At 34.0% G+C, this 20,653-nt stretch overlaps 1 protein-coding gene and 1 non-coding gene across 2 annotated transcripts in view; both read right to left on the reverse strand.

Moving 5' to 3' along the window:
- The window catches only part of sei (potassium voltage-gated channel seizure), a 298,364-nt gene that overhangs the window by 108,208 nt on the left and 169,503 nt on the right, over nucleotides 1-20,653 (reverse strand). The gene's annotated exons all lie outside the window — the stretch shown is intronic.
- On the reverse strand, nucleotides 11,724-11,796 carry TRNAM-CAU (transfer RNA methionine (anticodon CAU)). Its single transcript has one exon. It is a non-coding gene; the product is annotated as a tRNA-Met (tRNA).

Consider the following 20,653-nt stretch of genomic DNA (forward strand, 5'->3'; position numbering starts at 1 on the left):
GGTATCAGTTACTTTTGATAGATGTGATGAATTAGCATTGTGATGATTTATCCGGTTACCGTTACAGACATAGAGTTACTTAAAAATATTTAAAAAAAACTGGCAAGGTTGAATTTAAATGCTAACCCATATATGCAATGGCAGTCGCATTTACTTTTTGACAGTAAAAATGGAGTTAATTAGGAATTAGTTCTATATTAACAACTTGTTAAATGAAAAACATCATTAATTAATAGTAAAATATCGATAATGTAGTGTCATTGGCAGAACAGATTCAATTCTAAGAGCTTCGTTAGTTCAACTCCATTCGTTAATATTTAACTTTGCATAACGAATAACATTACTATAAACGATGTGTATATTGAAATTTAACCTAATACTATGAAGGCTGCCTAAAATTTTGACTATCGTCGGTCCGAAAATTACTTATCAATCGTTGACAGTGCTCGCAAATATCGCTAACTGAATTAAGTTAATATCTTGAACTTGAATAGAACTTTTACGGAATCTGAATTTTAACTTTGAACGTGATGAATTGTTCAAATTCTGCGAAACAACACATCTTTTGAGTATCTGTCTAAATATCAGTATTAATTTCATTTCGAGGAATTTAGTATTGTTAACAAAGATTTACTCCTAATTAATAATTGATGAACATAAAGCGCCTTGGGCGAGCATAAAGCGATTAATAATGATATGATTTCGTTTACACAACTTGAAATTTCATTTCATATCAAATATTTGATATTGATTTAGATACATTCGGGATGTTGGAATTCTCCTCTAAAATAGAATGGTTTCAAGTCAATATATAGATTGACATAGTTATCTTTTGATCACATTCAAAAGAGAATCTAACGTGGGAACAAACAGTAATTATAATGAAACTTAGTCAATCTATGATAATGTGATCTCTGACATCAATAGTATAAAAAAGGGTAAAACAGGGTTATCTATCACGGTCTATCTATACGATATCAATACGATATTGACTAAATCTGTCGTATATCGTCAGTTAGCGATATTTGCAAGCATGTTCAACAGACATGACACGGCCCATATTCAGATTTTAGCGTGGCCTCCCTAGTACCAGGTAACTTCGATTAACTGTCAATATATACGTTTTTTGTGCAAAATTAATGAACGGGCGTGAATAAACGAAGCTTTAAGAATTGAAAGAAGTCATTTACGCGGTCAATTAAATCCGTTTGGGCAGATGACGGTGCATTAGTTTGGGCTTGGGAAACGAACGTTGTTCAAAAATAACAATTTATGGCTAAATACTTCATCAATTAGTTACCTTAGTTTTTAGTGTCAAAAATTGGTTGGCACTTCAACACGCTTGAAACGTGATATGAAGTCATTAAAAATGCTGAAAAATGCATGTAAACTGAACCTAAAGTAACACATTAATCTAGTTTGATGTTAACTTTTCATGACTTCATATCACTTTATAAGTGTGTGTTGAAATGCCCTAGTTACCCGGTTACAAAAAAATATATATCGCCTGCCAATACATATTAAAGTTTGTATTTTAATTCGACACTGTCAATTTAGTCGTATTTCAACACTGCAGTGTGACGTTTAAGAATGTTAATCCACAGACAGATCTGCCAGTTGCCATCGAGAAAAACGATTTCCTATTTATTTAGTGTCAACATCGGTTTGGCTATTGCCAGCGCAACCGTGCTCGGAATATTAATTGCAAAGTGGTTGAAAGTTTATAAATTTACTCAAATTTTAATTGTGTTAAACTCCGGCACGACGATCTCAACTACAGGGTTTTCCAATAAGTGGTGTTATTTTGATATTCAATCATAAAAGATCAATGGTTTTGTTGCTTTTGTGGCGCGTAGCGCCGTTTTGTTGAAAGTGAACGTTGTTCAGATCAATACCATTCACTTTCGACCATACAAAATCATTAATCATCTCTCAATAGCGATTCATTCACCGTAGCTGTTATTCCAGCCTCATTTTCTAAAAAGTAATGTTCAATGACTCCGCCGGACCATAAACCGCACCAAACCGTCACACGTTGAGGATAGAAAGGCTTTTTAACAATAACTCTTGGGTTTTCCGAGCCCCAGATGCGACAAATTTGCTTGTTGACGAAGCCACCAAGGTGGAATGGGCCTCATCACTCAAGATGATTTTTCGATGGAATTCTAATAATTAATAATAGTGAATTTTAATCATTTTAATGCGTTGTTGAAGCGTGTATCGTTCCATTTTTATTAATGACGTAGTTTCTACTTGTCAAATATTAAAAAATGACAGCTTTAAATATAACATATACCGAAATAACGGGCTATTCAAAATAACACCTCTTATTGGAAAACCCTATATATGTAGCCATTAGCCTATGGCATCCCGATTTGGAGTATGTTTTGATGTATTAACTAAAAATTACAATCTCTAATTTTTCAAACTATTTAGCCGCTCTTTGGGTAATATTTTTACAAAACGTCACTTTACAGGTGGAAAAAATATAATAAACAGTAATTGTTGATTGAAGAACTAGTACATACTGAATTATTTGGCGGGTTGGAAATAAGCTGACGTGGCTCAGTGATCCAGAGCGTGTGACCGGACATCAGAAGGTGCGGGGTTCAATTCCATTCGGCGGCATGTATTTTTACTCGGGAGATATTTTCAATTTGTATTGATATTACAGGCGACTAATTATTGCTAGAAAAACTCACATGATTTCCCATTCAACATGTTTATATTTTTGTAATATATTTTTTTAAGCTTTCTCTAAAATATATCTAGAAAAAAAAGAACCAATTACATTGGTTAATTAAATATTTATTTATTTATAACACTGTCATTCGTCCTACGCGAGGATACGTGTAGCAGTAGTAATATTGCGTTACATAACTTGACGTGTAGTGAAGGACGTTAGGGGTCATGAAGGACGTTATGTCGCTTTTGTTGATTTAGGGGAAAAGGTTTTCCAAGTTAAAAAGGGCAGAAGTTAATACACTGTTTATCACAAACAGAGACATGACATGTTTTTCGTTTGATTGTTGTTTTAATAAGAAATGTTTCTCTTCCTGAAAAAACAACCTACCGGAATTTGAGATAAAATATATACAGTATACTACCTCCATATACCGTAATGGATGTTTATGCCCGCAACGCAAGTGCCCTAATATGACACATTAAATTTTATTGCAGAACACAATTATTATTAAAATGTTTTTATTCTAGAATCATGAAAAACAGAAAAGTTTCACAGCCCTCAGATTTTATATATTTAAGCCCAGAAATTAATATACAATAAATTAACACGATTTGAATGAATTTGTTTGGATATGAGCGAATGTCGCTAAAGTGGATGAAAGAAGCAATTGGGAACGCCCGGGGACATAAGAAACAGTAGGAAAGCAGATAAGGGTGAGGGGAACAAACCATATTGCGAGTCACTCTTTCAATGACAGTGGTCAATAAATGAATTCGAAAGTTACAAGCAACTCGCACGTTATCGTCACTATTAAGACTTCGAAAATAGAATCTGCTTACAAAGCAGCAGTAATAAACGTTATTGCAATTTACAAATCTCGCGAAAAAGTTCCGCTAGTTTCCAAAATCGAATATTTTGTCATCACTTTTACAAATGAGTTTTAATTTACTAGAGAACAAACACGTGTATGCTGAGTGAACGCCCACTCACTAGAAGCACGCACTCAGAGTCTGTGTAGAAAAGTCCAACAATGGCTGCGCTACAAACCGTTGCCTTTCTTTAGCGAACTTTACTTTTCTGTGGAAGGTCTCGTTATTTGAATGTTCGCACGCCGGCTGTCAATGTACGAATGATGTCATCGTTCATTCAAGACATGCTGGAACTCTTCTGGTTCCAAAATGCAGCTGTCACGTGGTTATTCTCTAGCTCGTTGAAATGATACCTGGATTTCATGTTAGGCTAAGTCTATTCTGACGTTAATGGGAGCACCCAAGATACACATCGTAGCATCAAGTGGATCAAATCTTTCAGTAGGACGCAGTTGTACCATTATTTACTCTGTGTTTTTTTTTTAATGATACTGTATAATTATTAGTTCCAGCAGAATTATGGCACTATCTGGAAAGTTCTAAGGTTCAGAAATATAATGAGGGAACCTCGCCATTCAAATTTGGTCACTAAACAAATTTAAAGGTATTTGACGCCACGTTTCGATCCTGAATAGTCATCATAGATCATTCGCCGTGGCTGTCAATTTGGGAGGCAGGTTTGGGTACTGCCTCCCCTGGAACCATTTATTGAATAACCAATACCTTGCTTGCTACGTTTAGTGAGTTAGCAGGGGTGCCAACTGGTTTCTCGACCCACCGCCTTGCGCCGCCGCAGTGGGAGGGATATATTTACACGTCACTCTTGAACATACTGATCCTTAGATTCCTACCCAACCCTCATAAATTTTTCCTTCCCAGTAGTTCCTCTATTTAAAAATTCCCTCCACATAGCAGGACATACGCCCTCAGGGATTTTATTTGCCTCATTGCCTCCTGTATCAATATAAAAATGTCTATTACTGAGAGAATCTTTTGATCTCAAGCGAAGTGCAAATACGATTTATCAAAATGAAAATACATGAAATAGATTATGATTGTAAATTATAACTTGTTGTCATAGCTAAGGATTTTATACAAACAGATAATAATTAACAAATTACGGATGTCGGTTTTTCCAATAAAAAGATGTTTCCAAAACGATGACATTGTAAACACTTTAACAGCGCAGGCTTCCGGAACAATAAACCATTAGAGTCCGGCCGCCAGGACAAAGGGGTTACTAGTTAATTAGTTTTATTACTCGCCGGATGGGTCTGAAAGGGTTATGTGTGGTACAGGCCGTTGAGAGGGTTGCCAACATTATAAAAGTTGAAAAAAATGCTTTTTTTTACACCGCGCGATGCCAAAGTAATCTTGTTAACTTTGTAATGGATTGAGTATTACACAGCGAGGATTTAATATAATTTACATATATTACTTTATAAGCAAGATTTATTTAAGTCCTTAAAATAAGTCTACACCTACGGTATAATTTACGGAACACAAATGGTTTTTTTTATGTGAACACAGAATAATAGGGCCTCCATGGTGGGAACTTTTGAATACAAATCCGGAGGTTGTGTGATCAAATACAAATCATCCCGGCGTGCGCAAGTAAATTTTATTTTATGTATTTGTGTTGTTTCACAATATTAAATAATTAAATTTAATACATAGTACCAATATTTGCGGCATTTTTCTAAGTGCTAGATACTCTCCGTATCGCCCTGGTGAAAAAGAATTAAAAAAAGGTTACTTGAAATGGCTCTAGCCGTGTTTGGTAACCAGATCTGAATAGTTGCCTACGTTCCCACCTTTGTCTTTTCCATCTCCTTCGCCTCCCCAATACCTGCAATCTCACAACATCCCCCATTTGGGATGCCATAGTTCCACTGGCTCCAGACGGTTAGGAGCAGTTGGGACTCTTGTGCAGTACTGACAAAATATATATTTTTTGTATTGTGTTTCTGAATGGAGCGAAGAAAGGAAGGAGATGGGGAGAAGAAGGTTGGGAACTAAGTACCTAGCTTTCCAGAACTTATCTTTCTTATGCAAATCTTAAAATATGGCGATATATTTCATATCTTGACAGCAGAATGCTTTTCACTCACTATAAAAATTATCACAAAAAATTTATATATTTTTTAAAAATGTGAAACCGTACAAAAGTCCCATCCGTCTGGAGCCAGTAAGACTATTGCATCCCCAATTGGGGTCCGTTGTGAGGCTGAAGGTAGCAATGAGGGGAACGATATTGTGAACAGAATGGTGGGGAAGTACCTGGCTATTCAGATCTGGTCACCAAACACAGACAACAAACACAGTTTCCTCACCACCTAGGATTCTTGCTGCAGAGTCTCCATCTTCTATCTTCGTGTCACCTGTTCCTATACTTCATTTTACCTAACTTAACTTCACTCTATTTTTGTAATATTTATATTTTCTGTAATACCTGCATCAACTGTAAAGCGCCCCTGAGGTGATATCTCACAAAAGCGGCGCTATACAAATTATCCAATAATAAATAAATAAATAAAGCCATTTCAAACAACGTGTCAATACTGAATGTCGTCATTACACCAGAACGATACTGATAATATTTTCCAATTTCGAACGTGACGCAAATATACTATAAGTAATTTTAAATACGTAATTTCTGAAATAACACAAATTAATCAAATAAAATTTACTTGTGCACGCCAGGATTTAAACTCGCCACCTTCAGCTTGCTAGGCGAGTGAAAATTATCCGCTTTTTTAACGAAATAGGTATTAAAATGCATAATTTTATGTTGTGTGTTTTTAAAAACATTTCACTTCAATTTTCAGTAATGAAGTAATAAAAATCTTGGAAACGAACATTAACCCACTTCCCGACATCCGATCGAGCTAAAACTCAGCAGATAGACTCATTGGCAAAGACTATACATTTCATCAACTTTTGGTGGCAATCACGTACAAAAACGCGGACAAATACACATTTCTCTGCAATAATGACATTACAGCAGTTAATATACGAAATAAATGTTGGTCCATTTTTAAACGTTTTAAAAGAGATTTTAAAAAATTTGGCTACGAACCGTGTCCCATTTTTTCTGTAATTTGTAACGTGTTGGTTATTATTCAATCGACACACGACGGCACATCCCTAATGACGCAATCCCAACACTAGCCGGAGTTTGCCGAAGGCGTCCGAACGCTAAGTTACATATAACCTCGTCACTATCAAATGTTACATTTTACGCCCAACATGAAATTTGTCACATTATATGTTACTATATTTACCGTCAGTTTTTAATGTTTCGATCTCTAAGTATTTTCAAATTAGTTGAGATATTTATCTTATTTTATGTTGTATCAGATCATTTGATGCATGTCTTTAAATAATGAAGTTCAAAATATCGCCATTTATTATTACGTCGGACTAGCAACGAAAAATAAATCCATTGTTATAGCATTTTTCAAAAAGATATCTACTGTCATAAATCAAAAGTGTTTTCACTCCTTGTGGTATCTTGTTACGGAGGAATACATAATACACTAAAAAGAGCATATAAGTCGAGAGGATGCAGTGTAACGATGAAAATGTAAAATAATTTTTCTTTATTAGCGACCGAAGATTTTATGAAGTTTGATGGAGTGGATAAAAATGCTTATTAAAAAGACAATATTTGCGGTTCTCAAATATAAATTTGAAACAGAAAAATCAGAAAGGATTCGGTCGCATTCAGGAATTGAAGCAAGATCATCAGCCTTGCCGGAGATTTGCTTTACAAATGAAAAAATTGTTGGTAGTTGAAGTATGATACAGTTAAATATGACCGAAAGGGATAGGGTTAAATAAGCTTAGTAGTAGAACAAAGCACCGATAGGTAAACTCCAATTTATATAAAGCATATTTTTTGGTATTCATAATGTACAGCAATTCGTTATAAAGATTAATCAAAATAGTGATTTGGCACTAAGCTTCGCCTTAAGGTTAAACAATACCTGTGAAAATATCCACATTTTCTGCGAGTCAGTTAATATACGTAGTAAGTCTTCCTAGGGCCATAATCAGTGCTTAGTTAGTTCTGCCCCTGGGAATAATCAAAAGCCCGTATTACCGGCCACGCGTAAAATAATCTGGGCTATAAAATCTTATTTTAGCTAGAATGTCTAGTATTGATAATAAAACGTTCAGAATCTTACTTTCCACCAGCAGTAATGCGACATCTCTTCCAGAACTGATGCTGTAGATACCCAGCATTACCGAGATAAATGCTGCTGGAAATTGCGATGGGAAAAACGACCTCTCTCATGTAGAAGTATCTTGGAAAATTATTTTGTGTATTTTCGACCATTATACAGACTATGTAGAAATGATACCGTATTGCTGTAAAATTTCAAAATCCAAATGACCGCAGGCGTCATGTGGGAATACTGTACCTTTTCTACCTGTATTTCAATGGAAGAAGCTCCAAGGAACTATCCTCAATGATTTCTTTGACATCGGTGCATAGTCGGAAAACGTGCAAAAGCGCTTGACATAATTCGTCACATGAGAACAGGACATTTCTGCGACTTGTTATTGAGTTTAAGGCAAAGCTTAGTGCTAAATCACTATTTTGATTAATCTTTATAACGAATTGGTGTACCTACACTATGAATACTAAAAATATGATTTGGATAAATTGAAGGTTTTCCCATCGTGTCACTTGAGTAGAATGCAAATAAAAAAAATAAAAATTGACTCAATAAAAAATATAAATGCAAACTACTAAAAAAAATATTTTTTCAATATAAATGTATGAACGCGTGAAGGAAACAACTTTAAAAAAATACAATATTACAGCTAAGATTATCTGTGACAGTTTCACTTGATTAACTTTTTTGCTTTCTTATAAAATTATTTACAAAATAAATAAAAACCAGTTATTTGCTTGAAATCGAACGTTTCTAGACTCCCTTTGTCAAGTGATTTTAATGCCTATTACCTACAATTTAAGGTATACCAAAAATTTACACATTTTTGACTTGTAGCTTCCTCTTAACAGCACAGCTGTGGAACGATTTTCTCACTCTTACAATGTCCAATGGTGAAGAGACCCATGTTCACTGCTTTCTCTCCTCAAAAAGACACTTCACACAGCATCGTCCTGTGTAGAGTTAAATACTCCTTCTACACATCTTCCATGCGTTTTTCATCGCGTATATATTACATTCTTCATACAATACCCTGGAATATAATGTTATATCATAATATACTTTCAAGTTTTGCATATTATAATATGAAGCCACACAGAACAGGCGCGAGAATACAGTCCATTTCCATAATGGCATTATCCTATGTTACAAATAATGTAAATGTGCACCGAGAACCGTGTTCTAACAAGACGAACAACTTAAACGGATTTCAATATCTTATATAACTCGATCATTTTTAACGAAACAAAATGAACGATTAGATTTAAAGCGATGCACTACGTCGTGTAATATTTTGAATCGAGCCGCTATCAATAACACACATTACATAGATGGCGATAAGGCTTAAATTCCCGCTTCACACCATCTACCTGTTTTGATTTATGGAAGAAAAAAAAACATGGCCAAAAGGTGCCTTTTATTTTATTTATGGATGTTCAGGCATAAATATTTAAATGTTTTTCGATCATTTTATAAATAACGTAATTTGCCACATTATACAATAAAACCATAACCGAAAATGGGTTGGTAAGTAGGAGATTTTGAACTTTAAAGCAGTTTTCATAGGCCTATACATTATTTTTTTCTGGGCTTATAGAAAGACTTATCTAAAAAAAATACTCGATTATTTCACAGGCTAAGATGTATTCTACTCGCAGTATTTAATTAAAGCATCTGAAACATTTCTAGGCGACCAAATTTTCAAACCAAAAACAGATGATTTTAAATTAGTACGAAGTGCATCGCCTTAAGTGTTTATGCAACCTTGATTTGTCTTTGGCTAATAATGAACCTCTTAAATTGTTGTGGCAATTCTCACTTTAAATTCACGATCAATTGGTTAACCCGTCATGTCTCTGGAATATTGTGTCAGAACTTTTATGTTTTCCGCTCTGTAATTTTTTTTACAAATATTTCTGAACCTATCCCTTGGAAAGTTACTAATTTATCGTACAGAAAAATAACATCTGGTGGTTGCAGCTAATTATAGTTAAAAAAAAACGTTTTATAAATTTTCAAAACGTTTTAAATAACATATTTTAATGGTTAAGTCCCGTTTTTATGAATTTTAAATATAAATAACTTACATACGTAGAAATCCCTCTAGAAACATTTGTGATTTTAGTAATACGTTTATCACAATGTTGGCTTTAGTTTACGGTATTGTCTCATCTAACACATTTATAATAAATACTTATTTCTTCGATGTATGAATGCGAACGAAACAATGAGCGCGTGTTCTCCATCTATCGAAGGCACGAAGGCAAAGATGTAGGTATTTTTAAAAATTACGCATGACATTGCCTAACGATTTTTTTTGTAAATTAACACAACACAAAGAGTTATAGTTCTCAACGTCATATTTGAGACGTGGAGATAATAGACTCACTGTGAAAATTTCAGCTTGTTTCAAAATTCATTTTATTTACCTATTAAAAAAAATTGACTAGGTATTCAACGTTCCTCCCAGGGACAGGATCCGGCAGCGAACTTTGAAATGGTTTTACAAAACTTTAAAAACATTTGTTTTGATTGATGATTGAACCTTCCTTTACACACTTCCCTGTAAAGTTTACAGGGACTGGCTCCTGTAGTGAATTTTCAAAATGTCTTTCAAAACATATATTTTTTTAATAATAAATGGTTGACTGAGGATTGAACCTTCTTCCCAAGGGACAGGTTCCTGCAGTGAACTTTAAAATGTTAACAAAACTTTCAAAAATAATGATTTGACTGAGGGTTGAATCTTTCTCCTCAGGAACTAGCTCCTGCAGTGATCTTTGAAAATGTATTTCAAAACATTAAAAAAATAAATAATCAATGATTTGACTCGGGATCAAACCTTCCTCCTAGAGACTAGAGTTAACCGCGATAACAACTGAGAACAAATCCCAATTCGGTAGGATCTACATTTATTTCGTATATTAACTGCTGTAATGTTATCTCAAAGAGATGCGTGTATGTTCGCGTCTGTATACGTGACTGACAACGAGTCTATTTTCCGAGTTTCAGCGCGATCGGATGTCGGGAAGAGTGTTTATTTCCACTTTCAAGATTTGCATTAATTCATTAACGAAAACAAACGTGAAAATCAAATAGATGTTTGCAAAAAAATGGTATTGCCAGTTGTAAAAGGGAATAAAAAATTAAATGCATATTTCATAAACGCATACAATAGTTAAAAAATTCGCACTAGATGAAGTGATTTAACGAATTGGTGTACATTATGAATACCAAAAATAAATTGAAGGTTTTCCTATCGTTTCGCTTGAGAAGAAAAGAAATAAAAAAATAAATTACTCGATAAAAAATATAATTGTAAACTACTAAAATAAATATTTTTTTCAATAGAAATGTATGAACGCGTAAAGAAAACATCTTTAAAAAAATGCAGTATTACATTTAAGATGATCTGTGACAGTTTCATTTGATTAACTTTTTTGCTTACTTATAAAATTATTTAAAAAATAAATATAAAATAGTTTTGTGCTTGAAATCGAACGTTTCTAGACTTCGTTTGTCAAGCGATTTTAATGCCTATTATCTACAATATAAGGTATACCAAAAATATATACATTTTTGGCTTTTGTAGCTTCCTCTTAAAATCAATTTCATATTTCTTTGGCAGAGTTGCCGACTTCAGTTTCTGGGTAGGTAGGTTCAATCCTCGGTCAAACCAACATTTTAACGTTTTAGTGGATTTTTTCGTTTTCATACAAGACATGTGAGAAAAACGAATTTTACTAACGGCTTTTATGAGTATACTCGATGACGTGCTTACATAACTTTGATAATTTTACTAAAACAAAATTTACGGTTGAATAATAATTGTTCCATGAAAATTAGAATAATTGGGCACAAAAACAGGCATGGCCAGGTGCGAAAACTTAAAAAAAAAGTATCACAATAAAATACAACTTCGTAAATATATACACCGATAAAAATTTGATATTTTTCTTAAATGAAAAAAAAGCAAAAAAAAAATGCCCCGGGTGAGGATTGAACTCACGACCTTAAGATTATGAGACTTACGCGCTGCCAACTGCGCCACCGAGGCCGGTGCGCTGAGCGTGCCAAAATACGATTAAGTGATTGTTAGTATAAGATTTCACTGCTATGCGAACTATGACTGACTGACTAACAATCACGCCGTTTCGCTACAAAGTTAAACAGAGAGATCGCCAAACAATTCGGTTCACAATAGTGCCATGTCTTCCTGGGGCGTATATAATATGTATATCTTCCTCTCTTCCTACATACCCAAACCATCTAAGCGTCCCTTTTAATGTTACTCATTACGCTATAATCAGCCTTGCATTTTTGGAAATCTTCGCATTTCAAATCATGATCAAACATGGTTTTACCACACGTACGCCTCAGGGATCTCACTGCCACAGCATTCATTTTATTTTCACAGCCATACATCAGGATGTGTATCAGCATCGCTTCTTTTCGAGGAATGCATCTATAAATAAACTATATGTTCCCCGCCATGCGTTACTGTGGCTCAGTCTGTCTGTGCGGATAGAGAAACAATAGCGGGTGTTGCTTTTAGGTATCGGGATCTCCCGTGCTGAGGATTTCACAGTAGTGACCCGAGAGCCGTGAGAACCGTTAAACAATCACACAATCAACGGTCATCGGCTCACTGGTTCGCGAACCGGCTCACTGAGCCGAGTCGTTCGCGAACGATTCACTTCTACTCGGAGTGATTACGTCACTGAATCGATAATCAGTATCTCTATTGAGAGTTTAAATTATGCAATTTCTCTTATCTTAGAGTGATTGATACAACAGACTGCAATGAATTTCTAACTCAAAATGATAGATTACCTACCACTAGAGAAATCCATTAAGAATGTTACTTCTCAGTATGTAGATTTATTTTTAATTAGCGATTGATTTTCATTACGTAAATTAAAAAATGATCACACCATTTAAAAAACAAATTATTATGTATATAATATTTCTATTTAAACAGCATCCTGACACATTTACAAAGTCACAAAAGAATTAAAGTCTATTCTATTAAGAAGCGCGTCAGTCAGGAATCACTTGAACATTCTACCCCGCTCTACCCAGAAAACATATAAATGATTCTGATTGATAGGTAGGAACCGAAATTAGAACTCAGAGGGGTACGGATTAGAGGGGGGTAGCGGGGTGAGTTGTCACACGGTTTAGCAGTCATAAAATACCAATCCCAAGACTGAATTCAATTGATAAATACAGAGAAGCATTTCTGCAAGACACTTCATAAATTTTTCCCTTAAAAATACCCTTCATACAGCATGATGACATAGGCCCTCAGGGAAATTATTTTCCTCCCGACCTCCTGGGTGGAGTTAATGTTAAAAAAGGTGTACTGGAAATTGGAATAAGTGTGATGATTTGTCTTTAAAAGCCAATGCCAATGAATTAAACAATTCCATCACACCTCGCCACTGGATAGCCTAGCGGGTCACGTGATACGTACACGGAGAAAACTTACGGATATACAATATTGCTAATTTATTAAAATCTCATCAAATTATTCGTAATCCTGTTAAAAACGGGACTGCAGGCCCTAAACGGATGAATTGATAGATTTCGTGTTCGACTTTTAGTAAAAAGAACGACATCGTGTTGGATGATACATGAACACTCCTATATATTCAGAAACTACTTAAATTTTATTAGGAAACGGCTTGCTGTCCCGTTTTAAATAAGATTTTAAAAAATCAGCAATACTATTTTTCTCCATGTACTCTGTCTTATTCCAGCAGCACTATAACAGACGAGGCAGATCGCGTATTATCACGTGATCCGTCGCGATAACATGTAGCAGTTTTTTTATTGAACACAATATTATCATCAGTCAACAAAATGATAAAATCAAAATCCTTGGTACGTTACTTAATTGTTACAACCTTTATTTAAAGACAAATAAGTTCATTAACAAATGTGTAGAAAAAGGTTTAAAAACTAAATAAATAGGTAATCTTTTATTCTCCACTTATTTTCAATGAAGATTCATCATGCAGATTTAAAATTCCTAAAATGTCACGCTACGAATACAGTAATGGGATTCGTCGCACTATCGAGCTGCGAAGGACCATAGCATTGGACTATTTAAAAGTTTACCTTGGTGTACAGTTATACCCCCCTTTACCCTGGAAAACCCCTTAACTGAGTATAAGAGAAGAGATAGCGAGTAGTGCATACTGCAGGGGTTTGACCCCAATTTCGATTACGGATGTGTTCGTTGTTAAGTTTGCAGCACTGGGTTTTATTGCATTGTGTGTATAGAGGGTGACTAATACACAATGCGATATTTTTAAGAACGTAATAGTTGGAACTATTGTGCAATTTACCAATAGAATACTCCAGCAATTTGAGCGATCGCTTAAAACAATAGAAAAATGAGTCTAGCAACCGGAATTTACGAGTGTTCGATTTGAAAATTTCCCGATCTCGTTAAAAAAATCATAACTCCGAATTCTAAAAGGAAAAATGTAAACTGATTACAGTTCTGTACTGTCAATTAATTCACATATATTCTACCGTTTATCACATATTTTTATAATTTATTGAATAATGATTAAAAAATCGAAAACTTTATAAATGCAATGGGCGAATTCTCCGTGTTAGCTCCATTCTAATTGCCGTACCGTGGTACTTATTCGGGTAAGCATTGAACATTTTCTATTTTTGTATTATTTCTATGGCCTATTTGATAATCACAGATACAAATATATATTAGAATACTCAATTTTTAATTTGGGTTTCGCGGGCTGTCAAAAGTCAATGTTTTATCTGAGCTTTCTAATAACGCAAACTGCAGATCGCGGGAAGATTTAAAAAGTAAATTAATTTTTTTTTACACTTGGCACATTATAATAAGCGATCGCTCAACATGTTTTGCAAATTTGCCATAATATGCACAAAAATCTTTGGAGTGGCTAGATGTCTCAATAGCTCAATTGGTAGAGTACTGTCCCGGTAAGACAAAGGATCTGGGTTCGTTTCCCATTTGGGATCCATTTTTATTTTCTTTGTCTTTTTCTTTTTCATATCTCATTTAGATTTGTTGGGGACGTCACTTCAATGATTAAGAACGGGTTTTTTCATAGAATTTAAATTATTTGTCACATTTAGAAGTTAATATTCATGTAGAAAGTCCAACTCAAGTTCTGTTACTATGCAAGTACGGCGAAACAACTGGCCCATGATGAAATAATAAGAGAACTTTCGCAGAACTTAAATTTTAACTTTGAAATTTGATAAATATGGTGGCATCCATGGTTGAGGGGTAAGGCTCTCCACTGGCAATCTGGAGGTCACGAGTTCAAATCCCGGCGTATGCAATACATTTTATTTGATTCATTTGTGTTATTTCTCAATTTATTAATTTATAATAAAATTTAGTACCTACATTTGCGGCATTTTCAAGAGTGGAAGATAGGTACTCTCAGTATCGCCCAGGTGTAAGACAAAGATTCAGAATTGAAACGTTTCTTGAAATGGCTTTGGCCGTGTTTGGTGACCAGATTTGAGTAGTTTGTAATCTTGTGTAATATTTACATAACAATAAAATTCTCTAAAACAACCAGTTCTAGAGGTCGTAATAATTCAATTAAGTTGCTTATTCTCAACTATTAGGAAGATTGTAAATAGTGAAAAAATACTGAAATTACATCACAAAACTTAGTCTTTCGATATAGCGCACCGATTGTGAGTTACCATGTATAATGGAAAAGGGATCTGTGCTTGGACAGTTAAATTGGCGCTCGATTTAACGTCAGTTGGAGAATTAGTTTCTCGATCAAATTGACACTATGTATCTTACAGGATAGCCAATAAACCCAAAACGGAATAGTTAAAAATACAATTAGGTGAAAGTTGATACAATTAGCCAAAACTTACTTTTCTTATTATGTGCGTCCATATAAAGTGGTTTACATATATTTTTTTGGCTTTGCCTGTCTCACTAGGAAATTCTGTGCCGAGACAGACTAGTTTACAAATATTTTACAATATAATAAAGTACATTTTTCAATTAAGCAAAAATATTTGACAAAAAATTTCAGGTTGGCAGGTAGTGGTAACAATAATGAGATAGAGGATTATATTTGAGTGAGGTGACTAATTATTGCACGTCCTTTTTCGATGATCCATTGTTTGATCATGATTTTGTTAATATTATTCGAATTTTTGTTTTTTCAGGTAGGTTATTGTATATTTTAGACGCAATGTATTTGACCAAATGTTGTGTTCGTTTTAGGTGTTTGTAAGTGTTCTTTGGTTTTGTGCCTCGTGTTTACAATATTTTGGGTATTTTCATAAAATGGATGTGTTTTATTTTTACACAGATGAGTTGAGATAGTTTTTTGTGTAAATTTGTCGATTATCTAATACATGGAATTTGTAGAATATATCTGAAGTACTTGTTTCTAAGGGAACTTTAAGAATAACTTTCATAATTAATTTTTGTGCCTTCGATAATGAATTTATAGCTGATAGTGTTGCACCTCCCCATGCGATTATTCCATACTCAATTGACAAAGAGATTGACAAAGAGAGCAATAAAAAAAATTCTAATATTTGTGGTCTAGTATCTAACGATACGTGTATATACATATATTTTTAAAATGTGAAAACGCGTAAGAGTCCCAACTGCTCCCAATCGTCTGAAGTCAGTGGGACTATGACATCCCTGATTGGGGTATGTTGTAAGGCTGAAGGTAGTAGAGAGGGGAAGGAGAAGGAAGAGGGAAGTACCAGGCTATTCAGATCTGGTCACCAAACACGCCCAAAATCATTTAAAACAACGTTTCAATTCTGATATGATTTCTGACCACAGCGATATTGAAAGTACCTTGCAATCTGAAACGTGCCGCAAATACAATATGATTTATTGTGATCTTAATAAATAATTCAGCTTGCATATGTTTGTTTAACCACGGAGGCCTTCGAGGTTAAGAGATGGATTGCATTTTGAGCATAATTTGTTACTCGAACAAAATAAAGCACACGTCGAACAAATATCAAAAGGTGCAATTACTAAGAAATAGCTCCTTTCAGTGCTTTTCAAGTCCAATTTGACTTGAATTGCTGCCTATTCCGGGCTTTTTCAGATTTATTTCTGTCTATGTCAAGTACCACCTTTTGACTGGAACCCTTGGTTCAATTGATCGTGCCATATCTCTCCAGACGTAGATACTCGACTTCGTGTTCTATTTTTAAAAACTACTCAACTCAATTATTACTATTTTAGTTAACGTTAACGTGCATTTCAATCCCGGATAAATATTTATACTAATTGTAAATATTTTAGAAGAAGAATTGTAATTCTTTTCACTTTTAAAGGCTTAATTATAATCCTGCACTAGGTAACATGAGTTTGTACCTCATAGATCTATCAACTCAAATCATTTGGAATTTTGTAATTATTTTAATGAAAGATTACAAGTAGACGCAATTTATACTGATTTCAAAAAAGCTTTTGATAAAATTAACCATTCCATCTTACTAAATAAACTAGAACAAATAGGAATACATGGAGACTTATTGCGCTGGATGATATCATATTTATATAATAAAACACAACTAGTGCTTATTACGGATACAAATCATCCCCTTTAGTTGTAACTTCTGGAGTACCACAGGGGTCAAATCTTAGCCCTCTGCTTTTTCTTATATTCATAAATGGATCGAAATTAAACTGTGATTATGCTTATTTCGCCGATGATCTTAATTTTTTTCGTAAAATTAAGTCTGTGACCGATCATCTAGTGCTTCAAAAGGATCTTGATACACTAAATAACTGGTGTACTGTCAATGATATGCACTTAAATGTTGAAAAATGTTACATTTTAAACTTTACTCGAAATAAGGTTATAAAGAATTTTTCCTATGTCATTAATAAGATTATTCTTAAGAAAATGTCTTCTATAAGAGATCTAGGAATTACTCTTGATTTTTATTTTATATTTGATTTACACATTAATGACATTAAGTCCAGATCACTTAAAATGATGGGATTTATTCACAGAATAACTAAACCTGTCAAAGATCCTTAATCAATTCTAACCCCTTACTATGCCTTAATTAGAAGTAAACTTGAATATGGAAGCACTATTTGGAATCCACATTATTGCAAGTATGAAAACATTATAGAATCGGTTAAAAAAATGCCTAGACTAGTATCTTTCAAATGTGGACTACATGACCATCTTAGATCATACGACGCACGTCGTGAATACTTTAAGATTGATACACCTAAAATTAGAAGGCAATTGACTGACCTAATATGTTTGCATAAAATTATCCACGGCCATCTTGATACCTCTTTATGTCTTATATAGCAATATTGAAATAAATGTCCCCAATTCCCATTGTTTAAGACATCATAGCATTTTTCACGTGAATATTTTCAAAAATAATATCGCCTATTTTAGACCTCTGACCCAAATGTGTAGACTGTACAATAAGATTGAGTGTGCTGAAGTAGATATTTTTGTAGATAATTTGTATGGATTCAGATAAAAAATTCTGCTATTGTTAAATAATATGTTGCACTGATTATATTATGTATTACTTGCGTCTCTTACTTTTCTGTAATATTTGTATTTCATATTTATTTTTAATTTTATTTTTTATTTGTTTTATATTTTAATCTTTATTTAGGTATATGAGAATTAATGTTTCTTTGTATGTGTATTTGTATGTTAACTGAGTTTTTATAACTGGATTGTTCTCACGTAAGTGAGATCGTCTGTAAAAACCCAGTATAAATTAATAAATTAATTAAATATTCCGATTCACTTGATCGTGCCATGTCTTCCTCGGGCGTCCCCGACTTCTGCTACCATTTATGTACATTTGGTTCAAACCATCCCAAACCATCTAAGCGTCTCTTTCTTAATCTTACTGATTACGCTTATATCAGCCTTGCATTCTTTGCGATCTCAACATTTCTCACACGATCATACATGGTTTTACCACACATACGCCTTATGGATCTCATTTCTACAGTCTATTCATTCAGTCTACTTTCATCCTTTCTCTGCCAGTTCCATGCCTCACTTCCATACATCAAGGTAGGTACCAGCGATCCATTGTGGACTGCTAACATCGCTTTTTTGGTCAATTTTTTGTTAGCGCCAACTGCGTTCAGTCCTCCATTAACGGAATTACCTGCATTTACCCTTATTTCAATATCTCTGTCAGTCTTCCCATCTCTCTAGAACATACTTCCTTAATACACAAACTCATCCACCTGCTCTAAGTATTCCTCATTCACAACTATATTGCACACTGTTTTCGTACTCTCTCGTTTTAATTGCACAATTGTCAAATTAAGTTCTTTAGATTATATCCGGAAAACATTTCAATAATTCTGATTAATCTACGCAAAAAGTAATAAAATATGTATTTTGGCTGGGTTTTTTGAGAAGTTTAACCTTATAGGTATCTGCGTAAGAAGTGTGAGTGGTTTTGTGTCTTTAAAATATTAATTATTAGTTAAAATAGATTGCAGGTCATTGCAATTGATTTCTGTAAGGAAAAGTTTCGAAACTAAGAGAGGAAAGAAGAACGAAGTCAGAATACAAAACGAGCTCCAGAAGTGCAGGAAATTGGAGTGTGAGTAGGAAAAAGTTTCGCTAAATGACTTTTCAACAAGCCAAGTTCATGTCGAGGTAAAATATTTGTCGCAACGCGAAATATTGGATAACTTTTATACTGTAGTCTGCAAAACTACTTGTTTAAGTTGCACGGTGGTCAGAAAGGTGTAAAAAGCTGACTGTCGACATTATTTATGGTTTAAAAAAAAATGAAGCGATCAGTTTTCGAAAAATATTTGTAAATTACGGGATCACAAACTAAAAAATCAAGACAGGTATTTATTTCTATTGCAATTGCTGTTTTCTCTAGGTGTTTTTATGTTGATTTTGTTATGTCATTTTTTTAGCGGACTTTCGCGTCCTTTAAAACTAATGAATTCACTAAAAGTTTAAGAAAAATTAAAGTAATTTAATAATAGTTATAAACAAAATACTAATTTCTGTTGTGTGTCAGTGATTATAACTCTGGCTCATCTCACCTTTGTTTTAAATTACATTTTTTAATTTAATTATTGAAGACAATACTAGCGATTGCCGAACGAAAATCTGAAATAAAAAATCAGAAAAAGATACGGTCACATCTAGGACTCGAACCCGGGACCCTTGCCTTGCCGGGGAACCGCTCTACTAACTGAGTCTAATATTTATCCTAGACTTGCAGAAAAGTCAATAGATGTCGCACATTAAAATAAAAATAAGATATGTTTATCTAAAGACACTGTCTAGATTGCTTTTGGTTAGGGTTGAATCTTGCGATCATACATAAAGATAGTTGCCAATAAAAACGTGCGGTGAGAAAAATGAAGATAATATTGGTAGTTCTTATTCGAAGTATGATACAGTTAAATATGACCGAAGGAGATAGGGTCCCATTAGCTCAGTTGGTAGAGCGGTGCCCCGGAAAGACAAGGGTCCTGGGTTCGAGTCCTAGATGTGACCGTGTCTATTTCTGATTTTTCTGCTTCAGATTTTGGTTTACTCAGTATATAAATTTACATCAGTTACAGAATGATATTTTAATTATAAATTTGATATTTTATAAATGACACATAAAAGACTTTTTAAAGAATGAAAGAAATTTTAGGGTTAATCTTGACAAGTATAGTCAAATTTCGTGATTTTTCAAGGGTCAGGTATAGACTCCGAAATAGATCCTACAGCTATAAATAGAAATTCCTGCATATAATAAAATTGTGTTTTTCTTTATTCTATGGATTCCTGATTTAACCCTTTGAATGCCGACTTCCCGTGACTATGTACTCCTTATTGCGCCAGGGGTAAAGTGCCCGCCGTACGCCAACATACACA

This window comes from Hesperophylax consimilis, chromosome 26 (assembly GCF_061612785.1).
Source record: "Hesperophylax consimilis isolate HC1 chromosome 26, BYU_Hcon_1.0, whole genome shotgun sequence".
Lineage (NCBI taxonomy): Eukaryota > Metazoa > Arthropoda > Insecta > Trichoptera > Limnephilidae > Hesperophylax > Hesperophylax consimilis.